Below are 10,000 nucleotides of genomic sequence, written 5' to 3' on the forward strand. Positions count from 1 at the left end.
CCCCGTTACCGGTTTGCGCGGAGCCCCCCCTCCCGACGTTGCCTCTTGCCGCTACCCCCGCCCCCCCCCGCTGCCGGTTTGCGCGGAGCCCCCCCGCCTGCCGTTGCCTCTTGCCGCGGCCGCCACCGCCCCCCCCACACCCCCCGGCCCCCGTTACCGGTTTGCGCGGAGCCCCCCCCTCCCGACGTTGCCTCTTGCCGCTACCCCCGCCCGCCCCCCCCGCTGCCGGTTTGCGCGGAGCCCCCCCTTCCCGCCGTTGCCTCTTGCCGCTACCCCCGCCCGCCCCCCCCGCTGCCGGTTTGCGCGGAGCCCCCCCTTCCCGCCGTTGCCTCTTGCCGCTACCCCCGCCCGCCCCCCCCCGCTGCCGGTTTGCGCGGAGCCCCCCCTTCCCGCCGTTGCCTCTTGCCGCTACCCCCCGCCCGCCCCCCCCGCTGCCGGTTTGCGCGGAGCCCCCCCTTCCCGCCGTTGCCTCTTGCCGCTACCCCCGCCCGCCCCCCCCGCTGCCGGTTTGCGCGGAGCCCCCCCTCCCGACGTTGCCTCTTGCCGCTACCCCCGCCCCCCCCCCGCTGCCGGTTTGCGCGGAGCCCCCCCTCCCGACGTTGCCTCTTGCCGCTACCCCCGCCCCCCCCCCGCTGCCGGTTTGCGCGGAGCCCCCCCTTCCCGCCGTTGCCTCTTGCCGCTACCCCCCGCCCGCCCCCCCCCGCTGCCGGTTTGCGCGGAGCCCCCCTTTCCCGACGTTGCCTCTTGCCGCTACCCCCGCCCCCCCCCCGCTGCCGGTTTGCGCGGAGCCCCCCCTCCCGACGTTGCCTCTTGCCGCTACCCCCGCCCCCCCCCCGCTGCCGGTTTGCGCGGAGCCCCCCCTTCCCGCCGTTGCCTCTTGCCGCTACCCCCCGCCCCCCCCCCGCTGCCGGTTTGCGCGGAGCCCCCCCCTTCCCGCCGTTGCCTCTTGCCGCTACCCCCGCCCCCCCCCCGCTGCCGGTTTGCGCGGAGCCCCCCCTTCCCGCCGTTGCCTCTTGCCGCTACCCCCGCCCCCCCCCGCTGCCGGTTTGCGCGGAGCCCCCCCGCCTGCCGTTGCCTCTTGCCGCGGCCGCCACCCGCCCCCCCCACACCCCCCGGCCCCCGTTACCGGTTTGCGCGGAGCCCCCCCTCCCGACGTTGCCTCTTGCCGCTGCTGCCACCCCCAGCTCCCCACACCCCCCGGCTCCCGTTAGCGGTTTGCGCGGAGCCCCCCCTTCCCGCCGTTGCCTCTTGCCGCTACCCCCGCCCCCCCCCCCCGCTGCCGGTTTGCGCGGAGCCCCCCCCCCCCGACGTTGCCTCTTGCCGCTGCCCGCCACCCCCAGCTCCCCACACCCCCCGGCTCCCGTTACCGCTTTGCACGGAGCCCCCCCGCCCGCCGTTATCTCTTGCCGCTGCCGCGACCCATCTCCCCCCCCCCCCGCCGCCGCTAACTGCCCCCCGAAGCCGCTAGCAGCTGGGCACCCCCCGCCAAAGCCGCCGCGGCTTCCCCTTCCCACATTGTCCCCTGGAGGGGGGATCGCGACGCGGGCTGCCGCTTCCCTCCCGGGCTGCCCGGCTGCTCTCTAACCCCTGCGACCGAGGCGGCGCTGTTAGGGCGGCCGTGCCGGTGCCCCTTGCCGCAGCTAGCCTCTCGCCGCTGCCCCTCCCGTCCGTCGTCCCCCGTCCCCAAAAACTTGCTGCTCTCCACGCTGGAGCCTGCACGGGGGAGGTTGCGCTCCGCTCCTCCGGCCCTAAAGCCGCCCTCGCCCGCCCCCCGGCTTGCCGCTTGGCTGGGCTGCCCGCCCGCCCGCTAATCCCCCCAACGCCCCCACCCCAAAAACACCCCAGCCCTACCGCATGCCGCTCCCCCTCTCCCCGCTCTCGCTGACCGCTGCCACCCCCCCCCACCCCTCCCCCCCGAAACAAACCCCCCAGCCCTACCGCATGCCGCTCCCCCTCTCTCCCTAGCCTGCCCCCCCCCGCCGTCGCTTGCTGCTGCCGCCGCCGCCGCCGCCGCCGCCGCCGCCGCCGCCGGGACCCGCCTCGGTCTGGTGGCGCGCGCTCGGAGATCCCCGGCTACCCGTCCGTCCGTCCCTCCCTCCCACCCCGCCCCGGGGGAGGGCCCGGGGCAGCGCGGGCAGGCGGGGAGCAAAAAAAGGCGCGGGCGCCAAAAAACGTCGGGGTCCCGGGGTGGCGGAGGGGGGCGGCGGCGGGGGCGGCGGCGGGTACACGGCGCCGGGTCCAGGGCGCCGGGTCCAGCCCGTCCCGGGGCGGGGACAGGTGGTGTCGTCCGTCCCCGCCCCCGTAACCTGCTCTGAAGCATCCGCTTCCCGCCGCGGTTCGCCCTCCACCCCCCCCGCCGCACACGCAGCTGCCGCTTCCCGCCGCCTCTGCCCCCCGCCCCGGGATCAACCACCCGCCGGGTCCAGCCGGTCCCGGTCCCGGGAACCTGCTCCCGGGGCCAGCCGGAGCCACGCCCCCTCCTCTGACGCTTCCAGCTGCCGCCTCCCCTCCCACCCCCCAAACTCACACTGGCCCTCGCCGGCCCGCCCACCCGCCTACCTGCTTGCCCGCCGCCGCTGGGTGGCGTGCCGGACACTCTCGCACACAGGTACACAGACAGGGACACAGGGACACAGGCACTCAGGCACACAGGGACACAGGGACACAGGGACACAAGGACACAGGGACACAGGCACTCAGGCACTCAGGCACTCAGGGACACAGGGACACAGGGACACAGGCACTCAGGCACACAGGGACACAGGTGGCGGGCCGGAGGCCGCTCTCCACTGTGTGGCAGGGGTCCAAGAGCCACCCCAGCCCAACCCAGAGGGTCTTTTGCACCTCTCTAGAGGCCACCCAGAGACCCCAGGCCGCAGCAGAAGCCTCCCCCGCACGCTCTGCAGGCTTCCGACCCACCCCAGGCCGCAGCAGAAGCCTCTCCCGCACGCTCTGCAGGCTTCTCAGCCACCCCAGGCCGCAGCAGAAGCCTCTCCCGCACGCCCTGCAGGCTTCTCAGCCACCCCAGGCCGCAGCAGAAGCCTCCCCCGCACGCTCTGCAGGCTACTCAGCCACCCCAGGCCGCACCAGAAGCCTCTCCCGCACGCTCTGCAGGCTTCTCAGCCACCCCAGGCCGCAGCAGAAGCCTCTCCCGCACGCTCTGCAGGCTTCTCAGCCACCCCAGGCCGCAGCAGAAGCCTCTCCCGCACGCTCTGCAGGCTTCTCAGCCACCCCAGGCCGCAGCAGAAGCCTCCCCCGCACGCTCTGCAGGCTTCTCAGCCACCCCAGGCCCCAACAGAAGCCTCTCCCGCACGCTCTGCAGGCTTCTCAGCCACCCCAGGCCGCAGCAGAAGCCTCTCCCGCACGCTCTGCAGGCTTCCGTCCCACCCCAGGCCGCAGCAGAAGCCTCCCCCGCACGCTCTGCAGGCTTCTCAGCCACCCCAGGCCCCAACAGAAGCCTCTCCCGCACGCTCTGCAGGCTTCCGACCCACCCCAGGCCGCAGCAGAAGCCTCCCCCGCACGCTCTGCAGGCTTCTCAGCCACCCCAGGCCGCACCAGAAGCCTCCCCCGCACGCTCTGCAGGCTTCTCAGCCACCCCAGGCCGCACCGGAAGCCTCCCCCGCACGCTCTGCAGGCTTCTCAGCCACCCCAGGCCCCAACAGAAGCCTGTCCCGCACGCTCTGCAGGCTTCCGACCCACCCCAGGCCCCAACAGAAGCCTCTCCCGCACGCTCTGCAGGCTTCTCAGCCACCCCAGGCCGCACCAGAAGCCTCCCCCGCACGCTCTGCAGGCTTCCGACCCACCCCAGGCCGCAGCAGAAGCCTCTCCCGCACGCCCTGCAGGCTTCTCAGCCACCCCAGGCCGCAGCAGAAGCCTCTCCCGCACGCTCTGCAGGCTTCTCAGCCACCCCAGGCCGCAGCAGAAGCCTCTCCCGCACGCTCTGCAGGCTTCTCAGCCACCCCAGGCCGCAGCAGAAGCCTCTCCCGCACGCTCTGCAGGCTTCTCAGCCACCCCAGGCCCCAACGGAAGCCTCCCCCGCACGCTCTGCAGGCTTCTCAGCCACCCCAGGCCGCACCGGAAGCCTCTCCCGCACGCTCTGCAGGCTTCCGACCCACCCCAGGCCGCACCAGAAGCCTCCCCCGCACGCTCTGCAGGCTTCTCAGCCACCACAGGCCGCACCAGAGGATCTTTTGCACCTCTCTGGACGCCACCCAGAGACTCCAGGCCGCACCAGAGGCCCCCCCCCCAACCATTTACAGGCTGCAGTGCCAGCCTAGGCCCTGCTGGCAGCCTCCCTTGTCTGCTTTGGAAGGCCTCCCATCCACTCCAGACCTGCCTGGAGGCCTCCCTCGACTGCTCCCGGGGCCCTCGAAGCCACCCTAGGCCTTTCTGGAGGACCTGCTCGACCGCTCGGGCGGCTTCTGACGCACCCTCGGCCATCCGGCGCCCAGCAGCTCCCAGGGCCAGGCACCGGCCTCCCCCCTCCGGCCGCCCCTGGGGCCGGGGGTGGCTCGGACTCGGCGCCCCCAACGTGTCGTCCCGTCCCCCCCCCCCCCCCCGCACCGCCGAACATTCGCTGCAGCCGAGGGCTTGCCACTCGACGCCTACCCCCACCCGCCCAGCCCCCCGCTGCCGCCCGGCGCTGCCCCCGGCCGCTGCGCCCCGCCTCTCATCGCTCCCCCCACCCGGCAACCGGCCGCCGGGCACGGCAAGTCCCAGGGCAGGGAACAGGTGCTGCCGGGACCCCCGTGCTGGCTGCCGGCTTCCCGGGGCTGCCCCGGGCACGGACAGGTCGCCCCCCCGCCCCGGCGAATGTTCACCGAACCGGCTGCCGGCTGCCTTCGAGCACCCCCCGCCCCCCGCCACTATCGTCCCCCCCCGCCCCCCCCTCCGCCTCCGCTGCCGCTTCTCCCCGCACCGCCTCCACTGCCTCCCCCCGCCGCCGGCGAACGAGTCGCCGGATCCGTAGGGTGCCGGGAGCCCGAACGGCGAGCGGCTCCGGCTGCTGCCGGGACCGCGGGGCTTCGAGCCGCTCCGGCCGCGGCCGGGACCCCCGTGCCGGAAGCCGGCATCCCGGGACGGCCCCGGGACGGCCCCGGTCGCCGGCCGGGTGACGTTCAGCGAAGCGGCTGCCGCCAGTCTTTGGGCCTCCCCCGTGCCGGGGCCGCGGGGATTCGAGCCGGTCCGGCCGCGGCCGGGATCCCGGGCCGGACGATGGCTTCCCGGGCCGGTCCCGGTCGCCTCCCGGGTGACGTTCACCGAAGCGGCTGCCGGCTGTCTTCGAGCCCCCCCCCCCGCCTCCGCCTCCGCTGCCGCTTCTCCCCGCACCCCCTCCACTGCCTCCCCCCGCTGCCGGCGAACGAGTCGGCGGATCCATACCGTCCCGAGAGCCCGAGGCGGCGGCACCCAGTGCGGGTCCGGCCGAGGCCGGGACCCCGTGCCTGTCGCAGGCTTCCCGGGACGGCCCCGGAACGGCCGCGGTCGCCGGCCGGGTGACGTTCACCGAAGCGGCTGCCGGCTGTCTTCGAGCCCCCCCCCCCTCCGCCTCCGCTGCCGCTTCTGCCCGCACCTCCTTCACTGCCTCCCCCCGCCGCCCGCGAACGAGTCGGCGGATCCGTAGGGTGCCGGGAGCCCGAACGGCGAGCGGCTCCGGCTGCTGCCGGGACCGCGGGGATTCGAGCCGCTCCGGCCGCGGCCGGGACCCCGTGCCGGAAGCCGGCATCCCGGGACGGCCCCGGGACGGCCCCGGTCGCCGGCCGGGTGACGTTCAGCGAAGCGGCTGCCGCCAGTCTTTGGGCCTCCCCCGTGCCGGGGCCGCGGGGATTCGAGCCGGTCCGGCCGCGGCCGGGATCCCGGGCCGGACGATGGCTTCCCGGGCCGGTCCCGGTCGCCTCCCGGGTGACGTTCACCGAAGCGGCTGCCGGCTGTCTTCGAGCCCCCCCCCCGCCTCCGCCTCCGCTGCCGCTTCTCCCCGCACCCCCTCCACTGCCTCCCCCCGCTGCCGGCGAACGAGTCGGCGGATCCATACCGTCCCGAGAGCCCGAGGCGGCGGCACCCAGTGCGGGTCCGGCCGAGGCCGGGACCCCGTGCCTGTCGCAGGCTTCCCGGGACGGCCCCGGAACGGCCGCGGTCGCCGGCCGGGTGACGTTCACCGAAGCGGCTGCCGGCTGTCTTCGAGCCCCCCCCCCCTCCGCCTCCGCTGCCGCTTCTGCCCGCACCTCCTTCACTGCCTCCCCCCGCCGCCCGCGAACGAGTCGGCGGATCCGTAGGGTGCCGGGAGCCCGAATGGCGAGCGGCTCCGGCTGCTGCCGGGACCGCGGGGATTCGAGCCGGTCCGGCCGCGGCCGGGACCCCGTGCCGGAAGCCGGCATCCCGGGACGGCCCCGGGACGGCCCCGGTCGCCGGCCGGGTGACGTTCAGCGAAGCGGCTGCCGCCAGTCTTTGGGCCTCCCCCGTGCCGGGGCCGCGGGGATTCGAGCCGGTCCGGCCGCGGCCGGGATCCGGGGCCGGACGATGGCTTCCCGGGCCGGTCCCGGTCGCCTCCCGGGTGACGTTCACCGAAGCGGCTGACGGCTGTCTCCGAGCACCCCCCCCCCCCTCCGCCTCCGCTGCCGCTTCTGCCCGCACCTCCTTCACTGCCTCCCCCCGCCGCCCGCGAACGAGTCGGCGGATCCGTAGGGTGCCGGGAGCCCGAACGGCGAGCGGCTCCGGCTGCTGCCGGGACCGCGGGGATTCGAGCCGCTCCGGCCGCGGCCGGGACCCCGTGCCGGAAGCCGGCATCCCGGGACGGCCCCGGGACGGCCCCGGTCGCCGGCCGGGTGACGTTCAGCGAAGCGGCTGCCGCCAGTCTTTGGGCCTCCCCCGTGCCGGGGCCGCGGGGCTTCGAGCCGGTCCGGCCGCGGCCGGGATCTCGTGCCGAACGTCGTCTTCCCGGGACGGTCCCGGGAGGGCCCCAGTCTCCTCCCGGGTGACGTTCACCGAAGCGGCTGCCGGCTGTCTTCGAGCCCCCACCCCTGCCGTGGCCGCGGGGATTCGCCCCGGTCCGGCAGCTGACGGTTCCCTGTGCCGGACGCCGGCTTCCCGGGACTGCCCCGGGCCGGTCCCGGTCGCCTCCCGGGTGACGTTCACCGAAGCGGCTGACGGCTGTCTCCGAGCACCCCCCCCCCCCCTCCGCCTCCGCTGCCGCTTCTGCCCGCACCTCCTTCACTGCCTCCCCCCGCCGCCCGCGAACGAGTCGGCGGATCCGTAGGGTGCCGGGAGCCCGAACGGCGAGCGGCTCCGGCTGCTGCCGGGACCGCGGGGATTCGAGCCGCTCCGGCCGCGGCCGGGACCCCGTGCCGGAAGCCGGCATCCCGGGACGGCCCCGGGACGGCCCCGGTCGCCGGCCGGGTGACGTTCACCGAAGCGGCTGCCGCCAGTCTTTGGGCCTCCCCCGTGCCGGGGCCGCGGGGCTTCGAGCCGGTCCGGCCGCGGCCGGGATCTCGTGCCGAACGTCGTCTTCCCGGGACGGTCCCGGGAGGGCCCCAGTCTCCTCCCGGGTGACGTTCACCGAAGCGGCTGCCGGCTGTCTTCGAGCCCCCACCCCTGCCGTGGCCGCGGGGATTCGCCCCGGTCCGGCAGCTGACGGTTCCCTGTGCCGGACGCCGGCTTCCCGGGACTGCCCCGGGACAGCCCCGGTCGCCTCCCGGGTGACGTTCACCGAAGCTGCTGCCGCCTGTCTTTGTCCCCCCCCCCCCGTGCTCTCCCTCAGCCGGGAGGTAGACGTGCTCTCCCTCGGCGAGTAGACGTGCTCTCCCTCGGCGAGTAGACGTGCTCTCCCTCGGCGAGTAGACGTGCTCTCCCTCGGCGAGTAGACGTGCTCTCCCTCGGCGAGTAGACGTGCTCTCCCTCGGCGAGTAGACGTGCTCTCCCTCGGCGGGTAGACGTGCTCTCCCTGGGCGAGTAGACGTGCTCTCCCTGGGCGAGTAGACGTGCTCTCCCTGGGCGAGTAGACGTGCTCTCCCTGGTCGAGTAGACGTGCTCTCCCTGGGCGAGTAGACGTGCTCTCCCTGGGCGAGTAGACGTGCTCTCCCTGGGCGAGTAGACGTGCTCTCCCTCGGCGAGTAGACGTGCTCTCCCTCGGCGAGTAGACGTGCTCTCCGCGGAGATCGCGCTTGTCGCCAAGGGGTCGCTGTTGCGCTCTGCCTCCGCCTACGTCATCGTACAAGCCGGCGTGATTTCTGCGACCTGCCGCTGGGCGGAGGTCGGCTGGTTGTGCGCTCGCGGAGCTGACGGCCCTCCAGTTCCGTATATGAGGGAACAAGCGACGCCGAGCACTCCCAGGGCAGCGCTGCCGAGCGGCTGCTCCAAGCCACCCGCCAGGCGGCTGGGCAGGGGTCCGTCTGGCTTCTCGGTGGCTTTCGCCCGGGTCAGAGAGGGGACCCGCGGGGCCGAACAAAGGCGCGGCGGTTTGGAGCGGCCGCTGGCGCACCCTCAGCGGTGTTGGATGGGTTTCGCTCGTCCGTGAGCCGGAGCCCAGCCCGGGCTCGGCAACGAAAGCGGGGAAAAGAAAAAAAGTTGACGAGTGGCTGGCGCCGGCCACTGCCGAAGTGTGGAACCCCCGAAGCGAAGTTTGCCCGGTGGGGCACGGGGGCAGAGAAAGCCGGGGAGACGTGGTGCCGGCGTCGGTCCCACCAAGAATGGAAAGCAAGCCCGTCCAGGCACGGCGAGAGAGAGCCCGGTAAGGGGCAGAGAGAGTTCCCAGCACTGGACCCTCTTCACGGGGGTTCCCCCCCATGGCCAAAGCCGCAGCCCGCGGGGGCACGGCATCTAAGGGAAAAGCCAGCGGCGGTGACTGGCCACTCGTATGCTATGGAGCCCGGCATGGGGGGAGGAGGGCAAGCCGGTGCCCCAGCACGGCTTCCTCCTGGCTCCAGAGGGGCGCCCCGTGATGGAGATGTAACTCGGTGCAGCTTGAGGGAAAATGCAAGCCCACATTTCGGGGAGGCAGAGGTGCCCTGTGAGCCGGTGCGGCCCGGTGCAGCTTGCCCCCCCCCCCCCCCCCCATCTCTGGAGGGCGCCCCGTTTGCTCCTCCGGCGTGTTGCCCGCACGCCGAGCCCCGTGCCTGCTGGCTGCTCCCGAGGGCGGTGGCGGGTGCGCGTGGCTGTGTCTGTCCCAGAAGAGCGAGGCCGTGGGGCCTCCGCTGGCTTCCTTTCCTTCTGTCCTTGTTGATCGATGAGGCCTTTCGGGTCGCGTCGGAAAGGGCCCCCGGCCGGCAGGGCAAGGGCGGTCTTCCTTTCCACTTCGCTTCCCGTCGCGTGTGAGGTGTCGTCCTCGTTCCCCCAGCCCCGAGCGGCTCGAGCGGGGGGGAGCCGTGGCGTTAGCGGCCCGGCGCGTGCCTTGCCGCATCCTCCCCTTTCCACCTCCCCCCCGGCGCTGGGGCAGGGTTCGGGGACCGGTCTACCGCAACCGGCTTTGTGACTGCTGCGTGGCCCCGTGAGTTTTCAGGTGTCCTAAAACGCGTGAGGCGCCGGTGTCGTCCTCGGTTCCGGGTACCCGCGGGTGCCGGCCGCGAGCAGCTGCGTGTGGCGGGGGTTGGCCGAGCCGAGAGCGAGGCGGCGGCGTCGCGAAAGTTAAAAGGGGCTAAAAGCGGCGCCGCGCGTGAGGCCTCACCTGCCCGGGTGGGGTCCCCGAGGGTTCCTCCCTAAATGAAACCTCTAGCCTGAGAAGGGCGGCTTTGTGGCCCGTACCCCCGCCCGCTGCCGAGCGAGCCGCCCCGGCTCTAAGGTCCTGGCGTGCCGGGGGCGCGCCCCGCTTCCGCGGGTCGCTGTCTCCTCTAGCACGTCCCGGTGCTCCCGTGGCAAGGCGGGGAGAGAGACGAGGGCCTTCTCCCCGCCGGGCGTGTCGGTATCGCTCGCTTCCGCTGCTGCTGCCTGAATCGTGCCCGGGATCTGGCAGCCAGGGGCCGGCCTCGGGGGCGGGGGAGCCCCAGCCGGCCTCTGTGGCCGCGTGGAGTCGGGA

Source organism: Melanerpes formicivorus, unplaced genomic scaffold (genome assembly GCF_026170545.1).
Source record: "Melanerpes formicivorus ecotype bairdi unplaced genomic scaffold, bMelFor1.0.p_v2 SCAF_593, whole genome shotgun sequence".
Classification (NCBI taxonomy): Eukaryota; Metazoa; Chordata; class Aves; order Piciformes; family Picidae; genus Melanerpes; species Melanerpes formicivorus.